Below are 16,626 nucleotides of genomic sequence, written 5' to 3'. Positions count from 1 at the left end.
ACAACGGATTTAAGTAAAAAGGTGATAAATTACATAGGAAAAGTCCTATATATTTTTCCGTTTACAATTGTACAGTCATAGTCTTTCAAAAGTTCGACCCAATACCCTATCTTAAGTTGAACTCTTTTTGGGTAAAGAGATATTTCTCCCCCATAAAGATACTGCCTCAAAGAATAGGCCACAACCTTCCCGTCTTGCATCAACACACACCCAAGACCAGAATGGGACGCATCACTATAGACCAAATAGTCCTTCCCAAACTCGGGTTGGATCGGCACAGGTGCCTCAGTCAAATATACCTTAAAATTCTCAAATTATTCTTTCTGTTCATCAGTCTACTCAAGCGGTTCAGTCTTTCTCAATAACTTAATCATGAGAGCCACAATCAATGAGAATCCTTCCACAAACCTCCTATAATAGCCACCAAGTCCAATAAAACTTCGAATCTCACTAACATTCTTGGGTTGCTTGCAATCCTGGATAGCCTCGATTTTCTTTGGATCCATGTGAATACCCTTAGTAGATGCTATGTGTCCCATAAACATCACCTCTCAGAGCCAAAACTCACACTTACTGAGTTTTGCATACAACTTTTTCTCACGTAAGGTTTGAAGGACTGACATTAAGTGCTACTCATGCTCCAACTCAGACTTGGTGTAGATCAAGATCTCATCAATGAACACTACAACAAATTGATGAAGGTAGGGCTGAAACACTCTATTCATGAAGTCCATGAACACAATAGTAGTATTCATAAAACTGAAGGGCATCACTAAGAATTCGTAGTGCCCATACCATGACTTGAAAGCAGTCTTCAACACATCAACCTCCTTTACTTGTAAATGGTAGTATCTCGACCTCAGATCGATCTTAGAGAAAATTGTAGCACCTCAAAATTGATCAAACCGGTTATCAATCCTCGACAATGGCTACTTATTTTTCATAGTCAACTTGTTCAACTGACAATAATCAATGCACAGCCTCATAGACCCATCCTACATTTTTATAAAAAGAATTAGAGATCCCCACGGTGACACACTCGACTTTATGATGCCATGATCCAAAAACTTTTGTATTTGAGCCTTAAGCTCCTCGATCTCTTTAGGTGCCATGCAATAGGGTGCAATGGACACCGATGCTGTACCAGGCAAGAACTCAATTCCAAACTCGACCTCACGCTCAGGAGGTAAACTGGAAAGCTCCTCAGGAAAGATGTTAGGAAACTCCTTTACCACAAGAATATTCTGCAATGTTGCAGTATCCACATTTGTGTTTAAGGTGTACGCAAGATAGGCATCACATCCCTTATGGACCAATTTCTCTGCTACCAAGTTGAAAATCACATGAGTGAGATAATTCTCACGTTCCCCAGAAAAATTTCTCAAAGTAACTCATTTAGTTTCGCAGTCGAAGATGACTTGATGTTCACTCAACTAGTCCATTCCAAGAATGAGGACGAAATATCCGAAGGGTAACTCCATAAGGTCGGTAGGAAATACCTCACCTTGCACTTGCAATGGACATCGCCTATACTGCAACACCTCTTACCCGTGTTCATCGCCGAAACAGGGTAAAAAGTATTATCAAACATAAAATACATATTTTCATACAATCGGAGTGTTTTTTTTAATAAAATTTTTGAAATAATCCCTTTTACAAATGTCTAATCCCTCCTGCAAATTTTCAAAACGTAATCTCAAACCAATTCAATATTTCAACTAATACAGCTATATACTTAAACATAATTAAATTATTCACGACATTCAAAGTAACCTCGCTAGCATTTTAAAAAAAAACAACCTATCAATTAATATACATTAACATCTTAAGCTAAGTAGTAATTAGTATATATATACATCACATTAACATTAAGTCTTCTCTACATGCCATAATTCAGAAATATTGGTTTCAAAATACCAAAAGATGTAGATAGTGCGGATGATCCCCGACTCTGTCCGAATTTCGAGATGATTTATAACACTATAAAACAAGAAAAAAATAAAGAGAAGTAAGCATATAGCTTAGTACGTACGTATGTAATTGATAAACAAATTTAAAACATGTTTCCATTGATAAAATAATTTTAATCAACCATAAATTTGATATTTATTCAAATTCCAGCAAACTATTTTTCTGCATCGCAGTCACTAAATTATTTTTATCTGGAGCTACGGAACTCCAAATTAATTTCCATAAATTTTCCCTAAAACTAGACTCATATACCGTCTTATCATAAAATTTTCAGAATTTTCGACTTGGCCAATTAGTACAGTTTATTCTTTAAAGTCACCTATGTTTCACTGCTCAACATCTCTCACCTCTCTTCACTAAAAATGATTATCTCACTGTACAAAATTTAGATGATATTTTTGTTTGTTTCTTTTGAAAATAGACTCATTAAGGATTCTAAGCTTATAAATTATATCTCATAATTATTTTTGTACAATTTTTAATGATTTTTCCAAGTCAGAACAGGGGATTCAGAAATCAATTTGACCCTGCCTCACTAAAATTTTTGGGGATTTTTCAAACGAACATCACTTCCACTGTTCAAATCTGTTCTGTTTCAATTTCACTCATTTACATAACATTACAAAAATTTATTTTGTAAGCACAGTACGAAACTTCATCACTCCAATTACTCTTTAGTAAATTTTCACACTTCAATCACATACTCATATTTGTTTATCAATACTCATATCCCATTGAACACGTCAGTATAATAGCGAATATTCGGTGGTTTGCACATAGTACCACCCGTGTAATTATTATCATTCGATACACATAGTAGCCTTCACGTAGTACTACACATGTGATCAAACTTTTCAGTTCACATAGTAGCCTGCATATAGTACTACACACGTGACCAAAGCCTTCCAGTACACATAGTAGCCTGCACATAGTACTACACATGTGACCATTATCTATCGATACACGTAGTAGCCTACACTTAGTACTACACACGTGTTTATAGGCACTTTATTCAAGCCTTTATTATTCCGACAGTCCCACAGAGATTCTTACTTTTCAAGAATTTACAATTTATCCTTACACAAATCACAATTTCAATATTTTAGTCCAATCCCATAACAAATTTAATAATTCAATTCAACTACTTCACTTATTACTTGTCAATGATATATCCACAATTCAAGCATATTTTAATCGATTCAACTATCAATTCTAAATTTCTAATTGTTATATAACTATTTCATATTCAACCATTCCTCATATATTATAACAAAATATCAGAAATAGTTATAAACAATGTATTAATTACATACTACTTACCTCGGTGCAAAATATAGGAATTTTGCAATTCAATCCACAATCTTTTCCTTTCCCTTATCGAGGTTGATTTCACGTCTTTCTTGATCTATAATAGAAAATTTAGCTTGTTTAATATTCACATTTATCAAAATAATCCTTGACTCAACTTTTGACAAAATTACAATTTTGTCCCTAAATTTTTGCGTATTTACATTTTCCCCCAAAGTTCAGAAATTAAATTTTATTCCTTATTCTTATGTTTTACAACATGCTGAACACTTTTCCCTTCTATGGCAACATCAATTTCTCACTCTAACTCTTACTTATGAACATTAAATATTTTTACCGATTATGTTATTTTGCTCGGTTTCACTTAAAATCGACTAGCAAAAGTTGTTTAAATAAATTATAGCTTCATATTCTTCCATAAAACATAAAAATACATGCATTTCATACATGGGTAATTTTTCAAATTTCAACCCTAGCTCAAAATAATAGTAGAAATAGATAAACCGAGCTACGGGAATCTCAAAAATGCAAAGAACAGTAAAAACGGGGCTAAAATGCACTTACAATCAAGCTTGAAAGTGGCCAAAACCCTAGCTATGGAGTCCTTCAAGTTTCAGCGGCAAGCAAATATGATAATACCATTTTTTACATCTTTTTCCCATTTTAATTCTATTTATTTACTAAATGACCAAAATGCCCTTACTTAAAAAATCCTATTTCACTTATTTCTTGTCCATCACTAACTAATGGTCTAATTACCACATAAGGACCCCTAATTTATAATTCCATAACAATTAAATACCTTTAACAAATAAAACTCAACTTTTCCACTTTTTACAATTTAGTCCTTTTGACTAAATTGAGTGCCCAAACGTCAAAATTTTCGAACGAAATTTTCACGAAATCTTTTCGTGAAACTGTAGACCATAAAAATATAGTGAAAATAATTTTTCCTCTTCAAATTTGTGGTCTTGAAACTACTATTCCGATTAAGCCCTAAATCGGGCTATTATAACTCCCCACCCTTTAGAGATTTTCGTCCTCGAAAATCTTGCCAGAAAAGATGTTTGGATATTTTTTATCATAACTTCCCCCGGTTCCCATGTAGCTTCTTCCATTCCATGTTTTTTCCACAACACTTTCACTAAAGCTATATTTTCATTCCTTAACTGTTTGACTTCCCGAGCCAGAATCTTTATCGGTTCCTCCTCATAAGTCATATCCGATCGAATTTCAATTTCTCACGGAGAAATTATTTGTGAAGGATCAGAACGATATCGTCGTAACATTAACACATGAAATACATTATGTATCCTTCCCAACTCTGCTAGCAAAGCTCACCGATAAGCCACGGGTCCAATCCTTTCAATAACTTCATACGGCCCAATAAAACGTGGACTCAATTTACCTTTATGGACAAATCTCAAAATCTTCTTCCACGTAGATAGTTTCAAAATACTTTATCACCCACTTGAAACTCAATTTCTTTTCTCTTTAAATCCACATATGACTTTTGTCGGTCTGAAGCAGCTTCCAAACAATCACGGATTACTTTCACTTTTTCTTCAGTTTCTTTCACGAAGTCAACCTCATAAATCTGTTTCTCACTGAGCTCAGTCCAATACAAAGGGGTTCTACACTTACGTCCATATAATGCTTCATACGATGCCATTTGTATACTCGACTGATAGCTATTGTATTGGATAAGTATGAATAGAAAATTTATGATAAGTATGTGTTAACGTATGAAGTAAGACAACCATGAGTTGAGAAATGTAGAAACGTAGAATAAAATGAAAGTTTATATGGTGATAAGCTCATCCGTGTTTGTTTGTCGCGCATATGATGTTATGTGCTCAACAATTTGATTAAGTAAATATGGTAAGTAAATATACACAAATAGATGGAATGTATGTTTATGTACACTTGCTTGAATAAGTCTAATCAGTATGTTTATATGATAGAATCTTATGTTTAATTGTTAAATTAGAAATAATATGATGTTTTTTTATGTCTTTGTTATTGAACCATGAATATTATAATAGTATGAAAATTGAATTAGAAGCTCAAATTGAGTAAAACGCAGGAAATGGGTATGATCATTCAATGAAGAATTGACGGTAATGACCATGGTTGGACCATGGCAATATGTGAGCCATGTAAGACCATGTTTGGGACATGGCGTTGGCACCCAAATGAGAGGTCCCATGTAAGACCATGCCTGGGACATGACGTTGGCACCGAGATGAGAGGTCCTGTGTAAGACCATGTCTGGGACATGGCATTGGCACCGAGATGAGAGGCCCTGTGTAAGACCATGTTTGGGACATGAATTGGCACCGAGATGAGAGGTCCCCCGTAATACCATGTCAGGGACATGGCATTGGCACCGAGATGAGAGGTCCCCCGTAAGACCATGTCTGGGACATGGCATGGGCACCGATATGAGAACTCCTATGTAAGACCATATCTAGGATATGGCATTGGCAGTAGAGAAAACATCCCATGTAAGACCATGTCTGGGACATGGCTTTGGCATGTTATGATTAGAAAGGAGACCTAAGTATCCTTATTATTCCAATATGGCTCAACGGGCTAGTAAATAAACTATGTTACGTGAAAGTTCAAGTAAAAGCATAATAAATAGATTCAAGTGAGTTAGAAAGGGTTAAGAATGTCTCAGTTATCAGTTGAAAAAAAAATTTCAACAAGGGAGGAGAAGTTATAATAATGAGTTATTTAAGTAAGCAAGTAAGTAAGCAAGAGAGTAAGAAAAGAAGAAGTTAAATTTTGATAAGACAAAATATTCAGGTATGATACCTAAATAATGTATGTATTAACTGGAAGTTTTTTTTTTAGTGAATGGAATAAAGTGAGGTTCGTGATAACAGAATTAGTTAGAGAAATGATAATTAAATGGTAAAAATGTCTGTGCGTGAAGGTTATAGTCGAAATGAACATGATGATCTTTTTTGGATATTATATATATTCTTTTATCCTTAGAGATATGTATGTGTCATTGTTCAGTTCTGATAGAGTTCTTATGTTGTGATAATGTTAGCTAATTATGATGTTAGACGAAAGTCCTGTTCGTCTGGTCGGTTTATGACCGGTTATTGTTATGTTTTGCATGCATATTTAGAAAGTGTATTGTTTTGCTACAAGAAATATTGTGCTGATGACTAAATTGCAAAACATGTAAACGTGATATGTGAAGTACATGATATGGATTAATAGTAAATTACAGATGAATAATGAATTTTGAAATATAATACATGTATTAAAGGTAAATATACGGATTATTGATATAAGGATTAAATTGTAAAGGATGTAAAAGCATTATGTGAAAAGTGTAAAAGTGATATGCATGCATGAGATAATTTGCCCAAGTAGATGAGATTAGAACTACTAGGATATTAGTGGTATATCATTAAGGGACCCTAGCACACTCTCTGATTAATAGCACGCTAGTGCTCTTCGATTATTAGCACATTTATGTTTTCTGTATAATACTTTAGTGCTTTCTGTTTAATAATGCATAATAATGCACCTCTATATCAGTTCCGTATATCCTAAGTGTTCTATTTAATCTACTGGGCCTATGGTAAAAAGGTAAATAATTTTCGTTACAAGGTAAAGGTTTATCTCTGATTCATGTTTGAAATATTGAATTAAAAATAAATTGTAAAATGAAAGAATAAGTTCATGATCAAAAGAAAACAAGGAAATTTCGAGGACGAAATTTATTTTAAGGGGGAGAAAAATGTAATACCCAAAAATTTTTATAGTAAAATATTATCGTTGATATAATAAAATAAGAAAATAAAGCGATAAAAAGAGGAAATTTTGGAGTTATGTCAACATTGGCAAGCATATTATGACATATTAGTTCAAGAAAGGATTAAATCGCAAAAGTGAGAAAAGTTTTGTTGCCCAAGAGTAAATACTGAAAAATTGAGGGGTTAAAATGTAAATATGAAAAATTTGAAGGACCAATGGTGTAAATATTTCAAGGGTGGAATGATCTAGAAATTAAGGAAAATGGATGGATTAGAACCAAATTAAAAAAGGTGAAGAATTTTGAGGGACTAAATCGCAATTTTACCAAATCAAGTGATGACTCAAGGATAGAATTTTAAAAGATCATAAGGGCAAAATGGTCAATTAGAAGAGAGAAAAATCTAGAAGGTAATGATGATGTTGGAGATATTTTATATTAAATAAATAAATAAATATTAGTTTATTAGTATTTTAATTTGATTTTTAAATGATATTTTATTATTTTATTATTTTATTATTATTTTATTTAGTATATATATAAGAAAAGGAAGATGAAGAAGCATGCAACCCACCATTTTTCCATGCACCAACTTGAGAAAAGGAGAGAAAGAAAGAAAGTTTTGCTTTCTTTACAATTTGGTCCTTCCAGCAAAAATTCACCATTTTCATCTACAAATCAAAAGAATTTACATAGCCACCAAGAGAGAAAATTGATAAGGGGAATATTGGGAGCTAGAATATCAAGTTAGATTTAAGAAATAAAGGCTGGAGGAGAGAGAAAATCAAGTTGAAGATTGAAATCAATAGAGCAAGGTAAGAACATTAAGATTTCAATATATTTTTGAGTTTGATATTATTGAAACAGTAGGGAATTGATGTTAATGTAGGGATTTATTAAATAAGGTTCTATGTTCCTGATATGTTGGTGAATGGAAACAAGAGTAATTGATAGAAAATATTGTAGAGAAAGGAAAGGAGGGTGTTATAAATTTGATTATCAACATCTTGCACTAAAACAGTTTTGGACAAATGTAGTAGGTTAACTTTGAAAAATCACCATAAATTATTGAAATTGAATTAGAGAGTGAATAAGATATGAAATGAAATTTTAATGAGTATATTTTTACATAATAGAGACAGAGCAAGTAAAAGAGTTATATTTGAGATATTTGAATTTTAGTGAGGCAGGGTTGGATTGATTTTGGAATCCCCTGTTCTAAATTTTATAAATCATTATAAATTGAACAAAAATAATTGTAATTTTTAATTTATATGATTAAATTTATTAATGAGTTTAGTTTCAAGAGAAATAAATGACACTACCATCATAATTTTGTACTAAGAGATATTTGATTTTTAGTGAAGAGAGGTCAGAAACGGCAGGCAATGAAATAGGAGAATCTTTAAAGAATAAACTGTACCAATTGGCTAAACTAAAAATTCTAAAAATTTTATGGTAAAAATATATATGAGTCCAGTTTCAGGGAAAATTAACGGTGTATAATTTTGAGTTCTGTAGCTCTAGATAAAAATAATTTAGTGATACTGACTCAGATAGACAGCTTTGAATATACTTAAGGGTGAATAATGAAACTTTAGAAAATGTTATTTCTAAGAGTGTTAAGTACATTAAGGATGTGGAATGGATTGGAGGAGGAGGAAAAATATATGTGAATATTCTGGTAATATGAGTTTATTTTAAAAATAGCTAATTTATATGTTTTGGGTTCAGGGACTAAATTGAATAAAAGTAAAATTTTTAGGGTAATTTTGTAAAAATGGAAAAAAATGATGAAATTTAAAGAATTGAATTGTTTTATTTTCTAAATTAATAAATTTAATGAAATTATTAATTTAGATCAAGATCGTGTGGAAAGTCGAGGGAAATGGTAAATTTCCAAAATGCCCTTGTATCATGGTATTTCTGCAATTTAGCCTCGTAAGTTTGTATTATTGTAATTCAAATCTAATTATTATTAATTATTGTGTTTTAATTGAAATAAATGGTAATTAAATGGAAATTGCTAGTGATATGACTTGAATTGTGAGCATGAGAAGTTGTGAACTGAATGAAATGGAAATGAAGCATTGAATTGCATCGGTATGTATCGGGTCTCGTAGGCCCTATTTATTATGAATATAATATTTTAAGGATATATTATGAAGAATTATAAAAGCATGTTAAAAAAATTTGAAAGTTTTAATTTAGATGAAATTGAAAGTTTTAATTTAGATGAAATTTTATAACTCGGTTAAATACGTTTACAAGTGTATGTGTTCTAGTAATGCCTCATGCCCTATTCCGGCGTCGAATACGAGTTAGGGGTGTTACACATATCATTAGATTTAATGAACATAACAATTTATGCTTATGTAATAATGCACATTTCAGAGGATTTCTTACCTATCTACGCTACAAACCAATATCGAGTTCCCCAGAACTAGTCCATTTATAACACGCCATTTGTGGACAAGCCACCACATGACACCGATAAGCGATCGCATAACACATCGTGGACAAGCCACCAGATAATTGTCAATAACAACCACATAATCGCATTTAAACTGCAACATAGCTTTCTTCTTTCACAATCCCGCCCATGCATATGATATGAGCATTTTAACACATATGTTTCACTTTTCACTTTTTTCTCATATTCATGCTCATAACTCATATTTCTCGGTTTTTACACATATGCATGTATCATGCTCACATTTTCACATATCACATAGTTTTAATTTTAGCATGCTTGAATATACATATTTGTATTAAAACATGGATCTGAACATACACATACATATATCACATGTTTAGATCATCACATATCAATCTAGCCATAAATCACACAACATAGAGTGGAGATCAACATTACATACATCGCATATCACAAATCATGGATTTTCACAACACTTAATAGTTTAGGACACTTACTTAGATTCATGTTTGATTGAGTTTTTCAACTCCACTCGAGTACTTAATGTACTCACAAATTAATTAATTAAATAAAATTTTGTTAAAGTGAATAAAATTATATTTCATTTAAAACGAGAGTTAGATCCCACGCCTTAAAGCGTAGATCTGATTGCCAGAATCCTATTAGAGGAGAATTCACTTGGATCTAAGTCGATAGATGAATCTATCGCATCAAACACGTTTTTTAGTTAGATCTATCAGATTTTATTTTCAACAATTCAACTTTCAATGGTATAAAAAAGTTCTCACCATCACTTACCCTTAATTTGAGACTTGGATTAGTTGTCTTCGTTATCACACTAAGGATCTCTTTGATCAACGTCATTTGGTCTTTCAAGTTGGTACAAAATCATATTAGTACTTATGTTAAACCAATAATAAAATAACTTGATGATATGAAGAAAATGAAAAAAAATAGAGATTAGGATGGAAATGAGTTAGTGGACGTCACAAGGGGTGTCTGTAGCTTGGTCAACCATGCCTTGGTTCATTGTATCACAATCTTATGGCAAGAGAGGGGGTTTTGGAAAGGGAGTGAAACTATAAGTGAAAAAGGGGATGTGTCTCACAACATAAGGCAAGTTTGACTTGCTAAAGAAGGAAAAGAATCCTCCACATATGGCAACAAGGGGGTGGACGGCAAGGCTTGAATGCACATGCCAATTGTGTGCAAAAAATGAATTAAAAAGTTGTGTGCCAATTGTGTTCATTTTTTGTGCAAATAATTTAAGACATAGGGGATGGCAATTTCACTGTATTACAATTAATAGAAAAAAAAGGGATGTGACAGTACCTCCCTTGTTGTTGTACAATTCTACCACTCCATATGGGTAAACTTTGTCGAAACCATTTTTAAATTTGAAAAAACAGGGATTGACTTTTAAAATGAAAATGGGAGTCGCCACCGATCTTTTATTGTGGTGTGCTCGGATCACCTTGAAAATAATTTTAGGTCTGCGAATTTTTGAGAAAACAGGTTCGGGAGTCGATTATGCACGAGGAAGGGTTAGCACCCTCATAACGCCCAAAATTGGTACCGAATTGATTGTTTAATGTCTTAATGTCAAAATTTTGAAAAGATTTTAAAATACGATCCTTTTATTTTGAATAAAATGAATTGGAAGATAAAACTCATTTATTTTAAAAAAAGAAATTGTTACACTCAGTAAGTTAGAGTGCAACATTTCAAATCCTCAAAATTAAGCTTATCCTTTGATTTTTAAAACCTATGCGTTTTGAGAAGGATATCCGATTATTTGGGTCAAATGAGAAAATCAAAACCCAGTAAGTTAGGGTTCGATTTTACAAAATTCCTAAATATCAAACATTGCCTTTATTTTTAAAATCCTCGTTTCGAGAAAATAACATGTCATATCCAATGCGTTATGACACAACGTGTAGAATTCCCGAGAATGGGTTTTTATTTGAAATTTGTATGTTTAAAAAAAATATTCGATTACTTAGATTCAACGAGGAAAATTGGAACCCAATACGTTAGGGCTCAATTCTCTCAAGGATTCCAAACTTTGAGTAGTTTTGAAAGTTTTTGAATAAATAACTTTCTCATTTGTAATCTTTTGAATGAATAAAAACGATTAAATAATAATGTACAACGTGAAATGATAATTCATAAACTAAAACATACACTAATGAATAGCAAAGGTACAATATATACGAATAAACAATATAATGTACATAAGAGCAACAATTTTATATCCTACATTATGCAAATACTAACATCCATATTAGCAAGCAAAATGAATTAAAAAGTTAATTTTAAAAAAAATAATAAGCGAATTAAATGAAATGTAACAAGTTTTTAAATAACAAAAAAAGCAACATGGAAGAAGGGAAATTATATATTAAAATAAGTTTGAAATGATATATATATATGTGAAAGTTTAAAATAAATCGAAAATATATTTAAAAACAAATACTTCATAAAATAATAGTATCCCAATAAATTTAAAAATAAATATTATATCAAAATACATAAAATCGTATACTTATGTTAATTTAAATAAGTAATACAGGAGAGGAAAGAAAAAAATTAATAATAATAAAGATGGTAATATATACACAATAATATATATATAAAGAATTTAAAATAAACAGAATATATAAAATAGGGTTTTTTAAAAAGAAAATGGCTACATGTATAGAAACAGTTAAAAACACATAATTTGAAATCAATAGTATTTTATGTAAATACATATGTATAATAAAAATAATTTAATATAAATTGTATACATAAAAAATATTAAATAGGGATATTATCATATAAATCTTTAAAGATGAAATATATAAAAGTAGCTTTTAAAAGTAGATTATAAAAAAAAGTTATTAAAAATATATTATATTAGATTAATAAAAATAATTCACCACAAAGTAAGATAATAATATATAATAATAAAATAAAAGGATTTAAAAAATAATATTGTATAATAAAGTAATATACATATGTAAAAAAGGAAACCGAAAATGTAATCAAGTACAAAAATAATGTCAATAAAAATAACAAATAATAATATATTAATATTAAACTTATTAATAAAACAATGGGCTAATTTGGAATTAAAATAGAAATTTACGGGTAAATCTGAAATAAATAAAAGGAAAGAACCAAATTACAAAGCTCGAATAACATAGGGACTAAAATAGGAAATATTCCTTGCCTAGTAAAACGTAGCGCTGCAAATGGACTAAAATGGAGTCTGCAACAAATTATGTAATCCAAAAGAAGCAACATAAACTAGATTAAGACCGAATAGAAACAAGGAGGACCTGGAGCGCAAATAACCCTCCCCTACCAAAACGCACGGGTCAAGCTGCGATCGGCTTGGGTCATCGGGTCATGGCTTAATACGGCACCATTTTAGAGCCATTGAAATAGGCCCTAAACGGTGCCGTTTCTTATACCCCATATAAACTAACCCAAAACCCTAAAATCCTTAATGTTTGATCCTCTAATCATTTTCAAAGCAAGGTAGAAGTCAGCCCCTGAACCACATTTCGACGTCGCTTCAAAATCGAAGGTCCCTCCCCCCCATTCAACCACGACCTGAACGGAGGAGGGATTCGGTGACGTTCCGACCCCAATATGATCCCTAAGCCCTTTTTCCTTTTTTTTTTTACTATCAATCAATCAAAAAAGTAAGAAAAAGTAAAAGGAAATCAGCCGAAGCAAGAAAATCGAATCACCTTTGAAAAAAAATATTTTCTATTACTTTTTCTTTTTTGTTTTTGATACAATCTCGTTCTCCCTTTTTTTCTCTTTTTTTTTCATACAAAGGCTATCTGTTTTTCCTTATAGCCGAAATCCATGAGCCCTTGAAAAATAACCCCCCGAATCCCTTTTTTACATTTTTCTTATTTTTTCCTATTTTGCTAGTATTTGCTATCAATCTCCTATTGTTTCTCCTTTCTTTACTGTTGTTTGTTGTGTGTAGGTACGGATGCGGAGACGCGTGACGTGGCTCGGTGCTTACGAAGGTAGCGGCTGGCATGGAACGGCTTAGAGGCGTGGCTCGTGGGGCCGAGGGAAAGCCGTGGCTGCGGCGCTAGGATCTCCCGAAACCCTAGGGTTTCTTGTTTTCTTAGCCTTGGGCTGATTCAGGTTTTAGTTGGTTTGGGCTTTAGGGTTTGTAGAAACTGCTTGGTCATTGGGCCCTATTGTAACTGGGTGTGACTTGGGTAATGTATTTGGGTTTAATTTATTTTGGACTGTTATAATTTTTTCTTGGTTTATTTGGGTTTATATTATTTGGGTCTGCTTTGTTGGTATGGGCCCAGGCAATAATGGGCTCTTACAGCTGCCCCTCTTTGCTCATTATCGTGTAACGGGAATGAAGCAAAGATTGAAAAGGGCCAATTTTGCCCGGTCGTGCTGGACCTTGGTGCACTTCTTCTTCAAGTAGCCTCATCCCAACCTACTGCATCTTCAAAGAATAGGATTTGGTGCTTCGATCCACTCCACTGTAACATCAAGGAGATAGGATTCGTAACTCGTAACCTTAATCTGCTTAACTGTGATGTCAGGGAAGTGAGATTTGCTTTTGTAGCTTCAATCTGTTCCACTGCACTGCTTGGGAAGTAAGATTCGCTGTTGTAGCTTTAATACTTTTAGCTGCAATGTCTGGAAAGCAAGATTCACCGATGTGGCTTTAATCTACTCTACTGCACTGGCTGAGAGAGTGAGATTCGGTATTGTGACTTTAATCCTTTTAACTGCAATGTCGGGAAAGTAAGATTTACTGTTGTGGCTTTAATCTGCTTCACTGCATTGCCAAGGAAGTAACACTTGCCGCTGTGGCTTTAGCCTTTTCAACTGCAATGTCAGGGAGACAAGATTCACCGTTGTGGCTTTAATCTGTTCCACTGCACTGCCTGAGAAGTAAGATTCGTTGTTGTAGCTTTAATCCTTTTAGCTGCAATGTTGGGAAAGTAAGATTCACCGATGTGGCTTTAATCTGCTCTACTGCACTGGCTGAGAGAGCTAGATTCATCGTTGTGACTTTAATCCTTTTAACTGCAATGTCGGGAAAGCAAGATTTACCGTTGTGGCTTTAATCTGCTTCACTGCATTGCTAGGGAAGTAACACTTGCCGCTGTGGCTTTAGTCTTTTCAACTGCAATGTCAGGGAGACAAGATTCACCGTTGTGGCTTTAATCTGTTCCATTACACTGCCTGGGAAGTAAGATTCGCTGTTGTAGCTTTAATCCTTCTAGTTGTAATTTCGAGAAAGCAAGATTCACCGATGTGGCTTTAATCTGCTCTACTGCACTGGCTGAGAGAGTGAGATTCGTCGTTGTGACTTTAATCCTTTTAACAGCAATGTTGGGAAAGTAAGATTTACCGTTGTGGCTTTAATCTGCTTCACTGCATTGCCAAGGAAGTAACACTCGCCGCTGTGGCTTTAGTCTTTTCAACTGCAATGTCAATGAGACAAGATTCACCGTTGTGGCTTTAATCTGTTCCACTGCACTGCCTAGGAAGTAAGATTCACTATTGTAGCTTTAATCCTTTTAGCTGCAATGTCGGGAAAGCAAGATTCACCGATGTGGCTTTAATCTGCTCTACTGCACTGGCTGAGAGAGTGAGATTCATCATTGTGACTTTAATCCTTTTAACTGCAATGTCGGGAAAGCAAGATTTACCGTTGTGGCTTTAATTTGCTTCACTGCATTGCCAGGGAAGTAACACTCGCCGCTGTGGCTTTAGTCTTTTCAACTGCAATGTCAATGACACAAGATTCACCGTTGTGGCTTTAATCTGTTCCACTACACCACTTGGGAGGTAAGATTTGCTGCTGTAGCTTTAATCTTTTTAACTGCAATGTCAGGGAGGAAAGATTCACCATTGTGGTTTTAATCTGTTCCACTACACTGCCTGGGAGGTAAGATTTGCTGCTGTAGCTTTAATCTTTTAAACTGCAATGTCGGGGAAGCAAGATTCACCGATGTGGATTTAATCTGTTCCACTACATCGTTTGGGAGATAAGATCTGTAATTCTTCGGTCTATTCCACCGTGATCTCAGGGAGATAAGACCTGATGCAATCTACTCTACTGTAACTTCAGAGAGATAAGATCCTCTATTTTAATCCGCTCCACTGTAATCTTAGGGAGATAGGATTACTAGCTTCAATCTGCTCCGTTGTAATCTCAGGGAAATAAGATTTCTGGTTTCAATCTGATGCGATCTACTCTATTGTAACTTTAGAGAGATAAGATCCTTTATTTTAATCTGCTCCATTGTAATCTCAGGGAGATAGGATTACTAGCTTCAATCTACTCCGCTGTAATCTCAGGGAGATAAGATTTCTGGCTTCGATCTGCTCCACTATTGCTTAGGGAGACAAGATCTGTAATTTCCCAAATCTGTTCTCTGGGGAACATGACCTGTATAATGAACCTAATTATGCCTAATGATTAGGATGGCATGATCAAAATGAATCAAATGCTCCTAACTAGGCATGTGAATAGTGTTTGCATGAATGCAGAGTTTTATTTTTTCCGAGAATGATCCCGCTTAGATTTTCATTACCCCAAGTTTATTAAGGCTTTGTGAATGACGTGCTGCAACGCCTTCTTGCTTGACTGGCTTTTCTGAAGAAAGATTTAGCCAGGTTGCCCCCTACTGTAAACCTTAAAGTTTAATCCATTAGGGCGCAAAATTTGTGCCATCATTCTCCCACTGCAATCCAAGGGTAGAAATAGGTGGCTTTTCCTCAATCCTCTCTTATCACAATTCAAGGATATATGATCTGAATCGTTCTAGTTTCTTACACCATTCTCAGGGTGTCGTACCAAAGACTTATGCGCAGATGAAGGCTCTCCTCTCCGAGGTAACCTCTTCCTCTTGCCTGATGATCATAGCTTGCTTGTTCATTTAGGATTTATCATTAACATGACATCTCGTTATTTTGTTCAATCAATGCATTTGACAACAAAATCCAAAGAGAAAGTCTAAATTTAGACTATTCCTTCTCAAATTTCCAACCTTTAAATTTGGTGTGTTCTAAATAATAGTCCTATTTTAGGTTCCTATATTATTTAGAAACTTTTCAGAGTAATATAAAAAACTTCCTTTGT

Source organism: Gossypium hirsutum, chromosome D04 (assembly GCF_007990345.1).
Source record: "Gossypium hirsutum isolate 1008001.06 chromosome D04, Gossypium_hirsutum_v2.1, whole genome shotgun sequence".
Classification (NCBI taxonomy): Eukaryota; Viridiplantae; Streptophyta; class Magnoliopsida; order Malvales; family Malvaceae; genus Gossypium; species Gossypium hirsutum.
The sequence above is the reverse complement of the archived record's forward strand: the minus strand, read 5'-3'. Positions refer to the sequence as shown.